We start from the raw sequence: 14,748 nt of genomic DNA on the forward strand, positions 1-14,748 counted from the left end.
AACACTGCTTTAGCTATATGTACCAGAGTTGTCAAAAAGTTAACTATTTTTCCACGTTTTCCTGCGTATAACACAGGACTCGGCTTACAAACAAATTCAACTTACAAACGGTAAGCACCCCCCGCCCCCTGAAGCCTACCATGTAGCTAGGCTGGGCACGCCAGTCATTATACATACCGCCGCTAATTACCAGACGCCTCTCGCCACAAGTTCAGTTGCGTAATTACAGTGTATCTGTCACCGTTATTACTGTGTGCAGCGGAGCCCTGGCAAAGCATCTTTGAATCTGCAGCCGGGGCTCCCCATTGGTCCGCTGTCAGAGCCATTTCATTGGCTCAGACAATAACTCAATGGGGTAATTAACGGCGTTATGAAGAATGACAGGGGTGCCCGGCACAGCTAAGTGGGGGGCTTTAGAGATGTGCAGTGACCCGACGGTGAGCTCTGGTGGGTCTCCTTATTAAGGGAGACCCCTGGATGCTGTGGCTGAAGATGGCAGCGGATGTTTGGCGCGTGTGCGCTAGTGTTGGGCGAACAGTGTTCGCCACTGTTCGGGTTCTGCAGAACATCACCCTGTTCGGGTGATGTTCGAGTTCGGCCGAACACCTGATGGTGTTCGGCCAAACTGTTCGGGTTCGCCCGAACTGCTCAATGCCCGGGCGAACAGGGCCCCTGTTCGGCCGAATACGGCCCCCCTATGGGGTCGCAGGCATAAGGGGGGAGCATGCCCCGATCGCGAGGGGGGGTCGGAAATTCCCCCCACCCCCTCCGCTAGCGCTCCCCCCTCTGCCCGCTTCCCCATAAAAAAGTTGGCGTAAAGTTAAATAGTACCGGTGGTGGCTGCTGCAGTGGCTGGCTGGCAGTGGTGTGAGTGAGGAGTCGGAGTCCGAGTATGACCCGTTGAGGCCGGACAGCGGGCGGTTCAGCGGTAGTACCGTTGTGGTACTTCCGCCCTTTCTCTGACCTCACGTCCTCTACGTGATGACGCATACGAGGGTACGCGTGACGCGTACCCTCGTATGCGTCATCACGTAGAGGACGTGAGGTCAGAAAAAGGGCGGAAGTACCACAAGGGTACTACCACTGAACCGCCCGCTGCCCGGCCTCAACGCGTCATACTCGGACTCCTCCTCCTCCTCCTCACTCACACCACTGCCAGCCAGCCACTGCAGCAGCCACCACCGGTACTATTTAACTTTACGCCAACTTTTTTATGGGGAAGCGGGCAGAGGGGGGAGCGCTAGCGGAGGGGGTGGGGGAAATTTCCGACCCCCCCCCCCCGCGATCGGGGCATGCTCCTCCCTTAGGCCTGCGACCCCATAGGGGGGCCGTATTGCGGCATGTTCGGGTCCCCATTGACTTGCATTGAGTTCGGGGTTCGGGCCGAACATGCCGAACATCTGGCCCATATTCGGCCTGTTCGGCCCGAACCCGAACATCCAGGTGTTCGCCCAACACTAGTGTGCGCATGTGTGGGGAGCGAGGCCGTGGTGCTAAAGGGAAGTACCACAGTGTAAACCTCACTCCCCATTGCCCAATAAAAGGTAATGAGTAATGCTCCCTAACGATCGGCCATCACGTGAAGGAAACCAGCAATAGGATTTGCCGGTAATCCTTGCACGACGGCAAGGTGATAAGTAACTTGCATCTGTAAGCTACTTATCACCTGGAGTAAGATATGGCCCCCTGCCTCTGATCTACAAGACTTGGAGATCACTGGAGACCAGCGGGAAAATGTTCTGATGCAGCAAACCTGGGCTTTATTCTTTTAAAACTTGTCACAGGGGAAACGTTTGCAACCGTAAGCTTCGTTATATCAGATCAAATTGAGAATTGCTAGAAGGCTGGTGGAATAGCAGTAATGCAATTTCAGTCATAAGTACCGTGTTTAGTGCAAAGATTCCCATGACTGAGTCACATCACTGCTATTTCACAAACCTTAGAAAACCTGATATGGCCATGGTAAAGGTCATATGAGATCACAGAAATTGCCGGCAATTTAATCCAGTGCAGGTTTGTTGGATCACATAGGTTTTCCACTGCCACCTAGTGTCCTCCAACCTCATTACACCAGGATTTAGTTCTGTAAGCACAGCTCTATGGAAGAAAAAAATGCTGCCGAACGTAAGGCAGATTTGTACCATGTGATTGTCAGTAGAAAATCCAGCAGCATGGCTGTTGCTGAAGTAAACATTGTATGCACCCTTTAACCACTTCAGGATCACAGTTTTTTCCCCTTAACCACTTGCCAACCGCGCCACACCAATTGGCGTGAATTCCTGGGACAGAGTTTTGAAGGAGATCGAGCTCCCCTCCCCCATCAGTCTCCCAGCAACGATCGCCGCTAGGAGACTGTTAGACAGCGAAACAGCCGTCTATTTACATTGTACAGCGATGCGATCGACAGCAGCGCTGTACTGGGGACAGCTGTGTGACACGGGAGGCTCAGGAGCAATCGTGTAATGACCTGCTCAGCTGCCTGTGCAGGCAGGCAGCTTTTTGACCATTGAGGAATTTGCATACGTTGTCATGCAAACTGCCTGGCCACATTCATTGGAGGTGTGTACTATAAGTACTATGTGTTTCCCACAATGCTTAGCTGGTCATTCCTTCAGGGTTTGTAGTATACACTCCTAGAGAGTGTCAGCCATGCTACTTCTTGTTGAAGTTATCTTAGAGTAATTCCTGGAAAACTGCACTAGGCAGGTTTCCTTAGTGCAGTTAGGATTGCTTATCTGTTTGTTTGTTTGTTCTGTTGCGATTGTCCTGTCCCAGCGGTGGTCGACAGGAAATGGTTCTGATCTCTGTTCTTGGAGTATAGCTGGTGCAGTGGTTGCTACCAGCTATCTCTTCTGATCTGTCTCACTTGGATCGCACTAGCATCTTGCGCCAGCACTGTGGATCCTTCTGTTCTGTCTCCTTGGATCGCGCTGTCCACTTCCCGCTAGTGCTGTGGATCCTTCTGTTCTGCTACTCTGTCTGCCTGGATCGCACTCGCCTAACGCTAGTGCTGTGGATCCTTCTGTTCTGCTACTCTGTCTGCCTGGATCGCACTCGCCTAGCGCTAGTGCTGTGGATCCTTCTGTTCTGTCTTCCTGGATCGCGCTAGCCACTTTCGCTAGTGCTGTGGATCCTATCTCTCGCTTGTCCCTGTTTTCGTGTGTCTGTCTTGTCTGCTACGAACGCTTGCTGGAGGCTCGGTGAGGTAACCGTTAAGCAAGCGCTCGCGTCCTCTGTTACATGTTTGTCTGTCGATGGTTAGTTAGGCATGCTTGTCTCTATTGTGCTTATCACGTGGAGACCGCGCATGAATGCGTGCACTGTTGCGAATGTGTTCGCGTTCAGTTAGTTAGCGTGTTATTTTCCGTATCTCCTCATTGTATTATTTGCTGTGCCTTTGCTAACCTCGTATTCTGTTCTGATCTGCCTTGTGTCACTTTTGGCAATCGCCTTTCTTGCGGTTGCGTTTCTGTTTCGTATCTGCTGTTGTGTGTGCGCTGTCGAGGGGTGGCGACTAGATTGGTGCACACACATCCAACCTGTCTCTTTGCTCGTTCTCGTTCGCAATCGCTTCCCATGCGATTGCGCTCTGCGCTTCGTACAATTTCTGTCTGGCGTTTGTGGAGGTACAGAGGATTGGTTCCTCTGCACTCCTCAGCGCCATCTGCCGACAGGAATTTCCCTCTACGGGTGCGTAGCACCTTTTGCTGGGTTCCTGCAATTACATCCTTGTGGAGGATTTCCGCCGTATCAGCGCACGCGTTGTGCGCTGATCACGGAGAAAGTTCCACAATCGTTACAGTGTGACCAGCCTAACCGAAAACCCCAGTGCAGACAGAATTTCTGATTTGTACGATTTTGTCGAGTTTGGGTCCTGTGTCTTTAAGAGCTTTAAAAGGCTAAACTCAGAGACCAAGGCGGAATTTCTTTCTGAATGTGTGAGGTTTTGTCTGAATCCCACCTTTCAGATTACTGATCCGTCTCCGTCGGCTCTTCAGTTTGCCTAGGTGCTCTTAAAAGACGATTTGTTCACCTGGGCATATGATGTGCTAAAAAATAATTCTTGGAATGGTAATCTGTATCAGTTGCTTGCAGTGATATTCTCTCACTGGTTTAAACTGCCTGGCTTACCACCTGCTCTGATTAAATGTGTAGCTGCTGATAAGTCAGCTGATCTTTCCCTTCCATGCAAAACTTTTTAGTATGACAATCAGTTCAATGTGTCTGTTGCCACTTCAGGTTTTAAACAGCAGACATGCAAAGTGGCTAAAAAGAGAAAAACTAAAAAACGCAAGCATCGGAATAAAACACTCCCTGTTGATGTTTATAAGGATGTTGTTCCGTCTCCGGCTTTTTTGCCCCAATCCAAACCTTATGTGGATCCTGCTATAGGTAGGATCGCACACTATATTAAAGTAGTTAAAAAATCTGTTCTTGTTCCTGATCTCCATCCCTATGGAGATTTTCTGGATACTGGCCTGTTTGCTTCCTGGGAGGTTGGGGCCTTGCTGGAGGAATTCAATTTTGATTGGAAAGCCTTTTGCGATTTTTACATCGCAAAAAGCGAAAATGTCTTGAATGCTTGTCTCGATTCTAAGTACCTTCTGATTGAGTCCGATGAATGTGACAAGGATGATGTGGATCTGGTGATCTATATATGGCAAACCATTTTGGGTGAGTTGCACACACCAACCGATTGATTCCAATAAAAAAACATCGTTCTCGGATGATTGTTCCTGCCTTTCTGGGGTAAAGCATGAGAGTCTTGACTTTGTGCAATCTGAAATGAATGAGTGTGCCGCTGTGGTTGATTCCTGTGCAAATCCTGAAGGATTCTCTCCTGACAGTGTGCAGTTTGAATCTGTGCGATCTGATGCCTGTTTCTCGGATGTTCCTGCAGATTGTGATCGGCATGAGTCTGCCGGTTTCCTCAAGGATGTGTGGGAACCTTGTTTATTTGGAAACAGATCTTTGAGATCTTCCGTCTGTGACCCTGCTATGGGGAAAGTTTCTCGACTATGCAGCGTCAAAAGTAAAATTAATATGCCTAATAAAGTTTATCCTGTTGATGTCGCTATTTCTTCTACAGATGAGTCTCTGTCTCACCCTGTTCACACCTGTAAGGGCCCGTTGCCTGGTGACAGTTGCTCCAGTGTTTCGGTCCTAGATGCCTTGCAGTCTGCTCCGCAGATCGCGGAGGTTTGCGCTATGGAAGCATCACTTTCACAACCTAAAGTGATTTTTGATTCGCAGGTTTTGCGTTCTGACTCCTCGGATTCGACATTGTTAGCCGAATCTAAGAGTGAGACAGCGCTTCGGTTTTGCGAATCTGATGCTGAACCTTCCTTGCCTTGTCCAGAGAGAGTTTCTCTGAGCCTGCCCTGTACCATGGATAAAAACATGTTTTCCTTTCACACTGACGTTTGTGAGCCCCTTTCTTGCTCTGAGGGAAGTGCTGATTCTGCACCCTGTACTCTGGATGAGTCAATGTGGCCTTGCTTAGAATCCCCTGCAGTGTCCCTAGAGGCTCGTCTAGGTATTGCCACTATACTCACCTGTCTTTCTGCAGTTTTGGAGTTACAAGCTAGTTTGACTGCCACACAGAATTCTGGGTACAGTGAGAGTGAGGTTGGGGAGTCAGTTTGTGTTCCAGTAAATATTCCTGTACATCCCCCTAATTATGATGAAGTTCAGTCTCAGGTTATGGTGGAACCATTCCTGGGACATCTGCCCTGCCTGCAGGAGGTATTTAATGTTCAGCCCTGTTACATGGATAGTTCAGAATCCTTCTTAGAAAACCTGGAAATGATGTTCCTGAGGTCTTGTTTGATGTTCTGGAGGTCTCCGAGTTCCTCCCAAAGGGTGCAGAACTTGTAGGAGATGTCTCCTGCCCCCCAAGTCCTTCTGAGGTGTTGCCCTCTTCCGTGGGCATTGCTGCCTTGCTGGCTACCTTTTCAACTCTGGTGGAGCTTCAGTCATGGGTAGTCAATGATGAATTTCTGTCAGATACCATTACAGTCATTGAGATCTCTAAGCCTGAGACTGAGTCTTCTTTTGAAATACCAGTACCTGTGACCTCTACTCGTGATGATTTTCTGCCCGGTCCTGGTTTTGGTCTGGTCGTGCCGGACTCTGAGGTTGGCAGTTCCCCGACGTGTCCTGAGGTTTCTCCTGTGCTGGTGTACCCCAGTGTGCTCTGTGACCCAGAAAGCCCAAGTGTGCCTCGGTTACCAGCGTACTCAGATGCTTCCTCAGTGGAGACATGTTCTGATTTAGCCTGCCTGCTTGCATGCCCAGAAGTGGTCCCTGAAAGTCCTGATCTCGATGGGTGTCCTGCTAATTCTGAATCTGGAACTGTCATAGGTTCCATGGGGGTGCTTGGTAGCTCTCCATGTGAGCATGGTGAGCGTTCTGGCTTCTTGGAATCTCTGCGGAGCTTCAAGGCGTTCTGGGAGATTCCGAGAGAAGTTTTGCTTGGTACCCTGAATACGATCAACAGCGGCTTTTGTTTTGAAAGAGACACTTCGAACAGGTTTTGTGGCAGATTTGGTATTTTCGGACGCTCCTTGGAAGGTGGTGGGTATTGTCTGGAGGGTGTCGGTGGCTTCTTCTCTGGTATCCACAGTCCTGATGGGTGTTACGCTGAGACTTGTAGTGCTGATGGGCATGTTTCGGTGGCTTCTGTTTCCGATGAGGTCGGTTTTGGGTGGACTGACTCTGGAATTGGACCTTGTCGGGCTGTCCCGACCTTCATGAGTCTTCTGTTAAAGTGGTTTGGAGATATCAGTTTTGAGGGTCGTCTGGAATTCGACCCTGGAGGGGGGGGGGGGGTACTGTAATGATCTGCTCAGCTGCCTGTGCAGGCAGGCAGCTTTTTGACCATTGTTTAGGTTTGCATGCTGCAGGACTCTGGAAAGGAGAGCTTCTGTCAGTTTTGAAGCTTGTGTTTGCTGAGGAATTTGCATACGTTGTCATGCAAATTGCATGGCCACATTCATTGGAGGCGTGTACTATAAGTACTATGTGTTTCCCACAATGCTTGGCTGGTCATTCCTTCAGGGTTTGTAGTATACACTCCTAGAGAGTGTCAGCCATGCTACTTCTTGTTGAAGTTATCTTAGAGTAATTCCTGGAAAACTGCACTAGGCAGGTTTCCTTAGTGCAGTTAGGATTGCTTATCTGTTTGTTTGTTCTGTTGCGATTGTCCTGTCCCAGCGTTGGTTGACAGGAAATGGTTCTGATCTCTGTTCTTGGAGTATAGCTGGTGCAGCGGTTGCTACCAGCTATCTCTTCTGATCTGTCTCACTTGGATCGCACTAGCATCTTGCGCTAGCGCTGTGGATCCTTCTGTTCTGTCTCCTTGGATCGCGCTGTCCACTTTCCGCTAGTGCTGTGGATCCTTCTGTTCCGCTACTCTGTACCTGGATCGCGCTAGCCACTTTCACTAGTGCTGTGGATCCTTCTGTTCTGCTACTCTGTCTGCCTGGATCGCACTCGCCTAACGCTAGTGCTGTGGATCCTTCTGTTCTGCTACTCTGTCTGTCTGGATCGCACTCGCCTAGCGCTAGTGCTGTGGATCCTTCTGTTCTGTCTTCCTGGATCGCGCTAGCCACTTTCGCTAGTGCTGTGGATCCTATCTCTCGCTTGTCCCTGTTTTCGTGTGTCTGTCTTGTCTGCTATGAACGCTTGCTGGAGGCTCGGTGAGGTAACCGTTAAGCAAGCGCTTGCGTCCTCTGTTACATGTTTGTCTGTCGATGGTTAGTTAGGCGTGCTTGTCTCTATTGTGCTTATCACGTGGAGACCGCGCATGCACGCGTGCACTGTTGCGAATGAGTGCGGTGTTCGCGTTCAGTTAGCGTTTGTTATTTTCCGTATCTCCTCATTGTATTATTTGCTGTGCCTTTGCTAACCTCGTATTCTGTTCTGATCTGCCTTGTGTCACTTTTGGCAATCGCCTTTCTTGCGGTTGCGTTTCTGTTTCGTATCTGCTGTTGTGTGTGCGCTGTCGCGGGGTGGCGACTAGATTGGCGCACACACGTACAACCTGTCCCTTTGCTCGTTCTCGTTCGCAATCGCTTCCCTTGCGATTGCGTTCTGCGCTTCGTACAATTCCTGTCTGGCATTTGTGGAGGTACAGAGGATTGGTTCCTCTGCACTCCTCAGCGCCATCTGCCGACAGGAATTTCCCTCTACGGGTGCGTAGCACCTTTTGCTGGGTTCCTGCAATTACACGCTTGTGGAGGATTTCCGCCGTATCAGCGCACGCGTTGTGTGCTGATCACGGAGAAAGTTCCACAATCGTTACAAATCGGTTGTCATTGACTGATGCCTATGACAGCTGATCGTGGTGATTGGCTGGTGGGGGGGAGGGAAGACTGGGGATTAAATAGAAAAATAAAACAAAGTAAAATTTATTATACAAAAAAGACAAAAAACAAACAAACAAACAAACATGGCAGCAGCAATCAGAGCCCACTAACAGAAATCTCTGTTGGTGGGCAAAAAAAGGGGGGGGGGAATCACTTGCTTGTGTGCGGAGTTGTACGGCCCCGCAGCAAGGAGTTAAAGCTGCAGTGGCATAATTTGTAAAAAATAGCCTAGTCAGTAGGGGGGTGGGGGGTAAAGCCTGTGGTCCCTAAGTGGTTTAAAACCAAAACAATTTTCACATTTTAGCACTTCTCCCACTCATTCAGCAATAACTTTATTGTTACTTATCACACTGCAATTAAAAATATATTGTTTTTTTTATTGCCACAAATTAGGCTTTCTTTGGATGGTACCTTATGCTAAGAATTTTTTTATTTTATATGCATTGTACAAGGAATAATAAAAAAAAAGAAAAAAAAAACATTATTTCTCAGTTTTCAGCCATTATAGTTTTACAATAAAATTTAAGGAAAGGTGGGGGGAAAGGCTGCGCATCCCTAAACACATGCTGCAATTGAATGGTTAATCGCATAGGCATACACCGCCTCTGCCAGACTGAAAAATGCATGCCCTGCATCCAAGACAAGTGCTAACATTTATTAAACTAGAAGGTACTTTAGCTTCCAATATGGTTTGCATGCAATTCCAAAAACATACGGATAAGTTAATTGGCTCCCCCTAAAATTGGCCCTAGACTACAGTACGTTCACTACATAATATAGACATATGGCAATGGTAGGGATTAGATTGTGAGCTCCTTTGAGGGACAGTTATATATATATATACACTGTACAGAATATGTTGGCGCTATATAAATACTAAATAATAATAATAATAATAATAATGCAAAGTATATTATACTAGACACTTGCGACACGGTGAGGCAGACCTCCGGGCAAGTGACCGAACCTAAATTTAAAACCTCGGGAGCAGCTAAGCAGAAAAAAATGTGTAACTTACATTTGGTAGAACAGCGAGGACTGGAGAACGCCAGCGCATACCACTAAGGCTGCATCTGAAATGACCACCAGCTCAGTGTGCAGCACCTATATAGACTTTCTACACACTTCGCATTCAATTCAGATGCAAATCATATGCAAATCTGCTACTAAAGTCTATATAGGTGCTGCACACTGAGCTGGTGGTCATTTCAGATGCAGCCTTAGTGGTATGCGCTGGCGTTCTCCTCGCTGTTCTACCAAATGTAAGTTACACATTTTTTTCTGCTTAGCTGCTCCCGAGGTTTTAAATTTAGGTTAGGTCACTTGCCCGGAGGTCTGCCTCACCGTGGCGCAAGTGTCTAGTATAATATACTTTGCATGCAAACCATATTGGAAGCTAAAGTACCTCCTAGTTTAATAAATCCTTTCCTTAAAGGGATACTGTAGGGGGGGTCGGGGGAAAATGAGCTGAACTTACCCGGGGCTTCTAATGGTCCCCCGCAGACATCCTGTGTTGGCGCAGCCACTCCCCAATGCTCCGGCCCCGCCTCCGGTTCACTTCTGGAATTTCTGACTTTAAAGTCAGAAAACCACTGCGCCTGCGTTGCCGTGTCCTCGCTCCCGCTGATGTCACCAGGAGTGTACTGCGCAGACACAGACCATACTGGGCCTGCGCTGTGCGCTTTTGATGACATCAGCGGGATCGAGGACACGGCAACGCAGGCGCAGTGGTTTTCTGACTTTAAAGTCAGAAATTCCAGAAGTGAACCGGAGGCGGGGCCGGAGCATCGGTGAGTGGCTGCGTGGGCACAGGATGTCTGTGGGGGACCATTAGAAGCCCCGGGTAAGTTCAGCTCATTTTCCCCCGACCCCCCTACAGTATCCCTTTAACTTTGTAACTATGTAACTGTCAAGTTAGCTGCTCCCAGCCCCTCCTCCTGAGTTTCCTGTTTGCATGATAAGTAGTAGCAGATTTGCATATGATTTGCATCTGAATTGAATGCGAAGTGTGTAGAAAGTCTATATAGGTGCTGCACACTGAGCTGGTGGTCATTTCAGATGCAGCCTTAGTGGTATGCGCTGGCGTTCTCCTCGCTGTTACAATAAAATTTGCTTCTATACATAAAACCCACGTTTTATTTTTTCCATTTAGGAATCTTTAATACTATATCACTTATTACAGGAATTTATTTGCAAAATGTAACAGTAATATACCCTTATGACATATGTATTAAAAAAAAGTCCCTAAGGTTTTTATGTAAGGATTTATGTAATTTTTTTTTAAATGATGTAATTTCTTTTATTTTTTTAACAAGCGTTTTATTTGGATAACTATGGGGCAGGGGTGGAAGGGGTTAAAAAACAATAAAATGAAAAAACGAATAATATTTTTTCCATGAAAAGTTCTATTATGGTGTAATTGGATATATTTTTACTTTATGGCCACGAGATGGTGCTACTGAGACCGTGTTCTATTAATAGAAACCTGGAAATGTTGGGTCTGTTTTGAATGAGAACTTGCATCTTGTTGCTGCAAGCTCTCGGAATCACAGGCACAGCTATCGAGACTGGAAACAGATGATTCTCATACAGGGTCGTAGATATGCTTACGGTACCAAGGATCCGGAAGTAGTTAAAGCGGAATGAAACTCAACATTTCTACTTTGCTCTAATAGATTATTTACAGCATATTATATACAACCAGCATTTTTTTTTTTTTACTAGAACTGCATTCAAAGGGTTACACACAGGACTTAGAAACTTCCCTGCCAGCAGAGCTGGACACATCTGAAGTTGCAGATAATGTTACCTTGTGTTTAATTGTATCACGTGAGGAATGTAAACAAAGCCTTCTCTGACAGTGTCGGGTCTCCTAAAGACACTGAGACAATCAGAAAGCATGTATGCTTAAGTTAGACAATGAATAAAGCAGTTATGAATAAAATGCAAAGTAAGCTCTCAGAGTTTTAAAAAAAAGTGTACTTTGGGAACGTATAATTTGTAAATGAATAATAATACTTATGCACAAAAGCAAATATGATAACCGTATGGCATATAAAACGTAGGAAAACATGTTTTTATTGAATATTATGTTAGGGTTTTATACCGCTTTAAGCAGTCAAAAATATCCAAGTATTAATGTCAGTTGTTCTTCGCAGAGACACAGGAAATTGCCAGCTACAGCTATGGCTATTTTTTTTTTTTAGCAAATCAAAAATTAAAAACAATTTTCAAAATGCAGTTGTATATTCAACGCTATTAACCCGGTTTGTTTAAAATGTCTTTGAAAACAAAATCTAGAGGAGGGCTGTTTCATGGCACAGGCTGTCCAGGCAAAGGCCCAGAATGCAATCTATTGCACACAGCATGAAATTGCACCCTGTACACTGATTGGAATCTATTCCATGCAGTCTGCAGCATACAGTATTATTATTATTATTATTTTTTATTTATATAGCGCCAACATCTTCCGTAGCGCTGTACATAGTACCAACAAATAATAGGGAACAAATATACATGAGAAGTAAAAGACACTGTACAGTCATGACATTGAATAGAATAAATACAAATACATACATAGTTGATATGTAGTTGGTACATGTACATATGTTAAAATTACAGCGGTATCAGAAACACTAGGAGGAGGTCCCTGCCCTTGCGAGCTTACAATCTAGAGGGTAGTGGGGAGGAAACAACAGGGAAGGAAACACAGGGGTTAGTGGGTGAGCCAGTGTGACTTCAGTGCTGCCTATAGCAAATTATAGGCTTGTCTGAACAGGTGTGTTTTCAGAGTACGTTTGAAGGTTTCCAGACTTGTGGCATGATGATGAACCGGCTGAGGGAGAGAGTTCCAAAGGAAAGGGATAGCCCGTGAGAAGTCTTGGATGCGAGAGTGAGAGGAGGTGACTAGGCTGGAGGACAAAAGCTTTTTGGAGTGCCCCCTGTATTCCAGTTTTTCATTGTCTCCTGTAGTGTAATACTTGGCTGATGGTATAACATTCATCCTCTCCCCTTGCCCTCTGCAAAGAGCAGGCATGCTTAACACATTTTTAGCACAGTTCAAATGAATTGATGGGACTGAATCAGGAAAGGAACGTGTTTCTCAAGTAGGACACATTTCTTCATTTCTCAGTTCATCCTAAACACTTGCATTGAATTGATATGACTCTTAAAAGACTCCCGAGGTGTCATGTGACCTGATGAGATAGACATGTGTATATACAGTGCCCAGCACACAAATAACTAGGCTGTGCTCCTTTCTCTGCTTGAAAGAGTTAAACATCAGGTATGTAAGTGGCCGGTCCGAGTCAGGACTGAGTCAGACTACAATGTGACCCTCACTGATAAGAAATTACAACTATAAAACACTTTCCTAGCAGAAAATGGCTTCTGAGAGTAGGAAAGAGATAAAAAAGGGTCAATGGTTCATAGATTTTAGCTCTGGCATACTTCAATGAATGTGTCATTGAGCAAAAACAATAAAACAGTTAAAACTTAAAAAGTAGATTTAAACATAAAATAAAACTGTGGAATATCTTGAAAAGTCATTTTTAGGAGAAGAAGGATAGATACAATTGTTTATTTAATTTGTTTATTTTCGCCTGTCCTTTAAGGTCTGGAGTTTGCATAGTTTGTTTGTTTGTTTGTAGAGGGCGGAGGGTTTTCACAGGTTGTCCTCCCTGGGGCACTAAATAGGTCAGAAATATACCTGATTCAGATAATCCAGATTCTGTGGCTACCCTGGGCTCTGCACCATGCAAGGAGGTAGGACTAAAAGTGACCATATCTATGACTGGTACACTTCTGTCTCGTGCCATCTTACTTCTGCTGGACTTTGACTTCCCTTCTTCAATTTTCCTGTAAAATGCAAGCAATGAGTTGATGCAGGTTTTTTTGTACTCTTTTACTTTAAAAACTGTGTTTTTAATTTGACAGCTTCAGCTAAAATAACTTTTATCTATTTATTTATTTTTCTTTCAAACATCAAAAGGTGAGGGCATCAAATAGGAATAAATCTGTAGATCCCCCCCCCCCCCAAAAAAAAAAAAAAATCAACTTTAGATTTTATACAGCACATTACACAAAAGTCTTCACAGTTTAAAAATTGTATGTATAAAATAAAATAAAAATAAAATAAAAATAGAATAAAAAAAAAGTTCAAGAACTCCAGTAAAGTACTGTAACATACAGTATACGAGTTTCTTCTGTGCACTTCTGTCTCCTTTCAGCATTTTTATCTGTAAACTTATTTTTTTTCGCCTTTAACAGACAACTGAAATTGAGGATGCCATATTTATTTCCTTTTAAACAATACCAGTTGCCTGGCAGCACCGATGATCTCTTTGTCTGCAGTCGTGTCTGAGTCACACCAGAAACAAGCATGCAGCTAATCTTGTCAGATCTGGCAATAATGTCAGACACACCTGATCTGCTGCATGCTTGTTCAGGGGCTATGGCTAAACATATTAGAGGCGGAGGATCAGCAGGACCGCCAGGCAACTGGTATTGCTTAAAAGGAAATAAATATGGCAGCCTCCATATACCTTTCACTTCAGTTTAAAGTCCTTTAAAGTGGGGTTATACACAAAATATTTTTTTCCTCTAAAACATTAAAGGACACCTGAAGAGAGAGGTATATGGAGGCTGCCATGTTTATTTCCTTTCAAGCAATACCAGTTGCCTGGCTGTCCTGCTGATCCTCTGCCTCTAATACTTTTACCCATAGCCCCTTAACAAGCATGCAGCAGATCTGGTGTTTCTGACATTGTCAGATCTGACAAGAATAGCTGCATGCTTGTTTCTGGTGTGATTCAGACACTACTGTCAGGACTGCTGACACTCAAATCCCTGCACAATCTGGGCCCTGGATACATGAAGGACTTGCTGAAGCTGCACCACACCTCTCACAACCTCAGATCAGCAAGTTCTATAAACTTGGCCACTCCCAGAGTGCACCTCAAAAAAATCTGGAGATAGAGCCTTCTGCCATGCTGCCCCTACTCTTTGGAACTCACTGCCACACCCAGTAAAGACAGCATCATCCCTGGAGCTATTCAAATCCAGACTGAAAAGCCACCTGTTTAGCCTGGCATTTGCAGACTTATAAAATTCTTCCTTTGTACCACGATGGTCGGAGCCATGCTTATGCGCTGTGAGTCCCACGGGAGAAAAGCGCTTTATAAATGTTATTTGTTGTTGTTACTGCAGCTAAATAGATCAGCGGGGCTGCCAGGCAACTGGTATTGTTTAAAGGGAAATAAACATGGAAGCCTCCATAGTCGTTTCACTTCAGTTGTCCTTTAAACACAGTAACACATGAATATGAAGCACTATGATATTGCTCTGACATATTTTGATGTCTTTTGAATGCATATTTGCA

At 45.5% G+C, this 14,748-nt stretch overlaps 1 protein-coding gene across 1 annotated transcript in view; it reads right to left on the reverse strand.

Moving 5' to 3' along the window:
- LOC137521935 (beta-1,3-galactosyltransferase 2-like) overlaps positions 1-13,175 on the reverse strand; it is a 49,831-nt gene extending 36,656 nt beyond the window's left edge. Inside the window, exon 1 of the mRNA XM_068241883.1 lies at positions 13,078-13,175. The gene's annotated coding sequence lies outside the window, so the exon portion shown is untranslated. The remainder of the gene's footprint in view (positions 1-13,077) is intronic.
- Positions 13,176-14,748: the final 1,573 nt, after the last annotated feature.

This window comes from Hyperolius riggenbachi, chromosome 6 (genome assembly GCF_040937935.1).
Source record: "Hyperolius riggenbachi isolate aHypRig1 chromosome 6, aHypRig1.pri, whole genome shotgun sequence".
Classification (NCBI taxonomy): Eukaryota; Metazoa; Chordata; class Amphibia; order Anura; family Hyperoliidae; genus Hyperolius; species Hyperolius riggenbachi.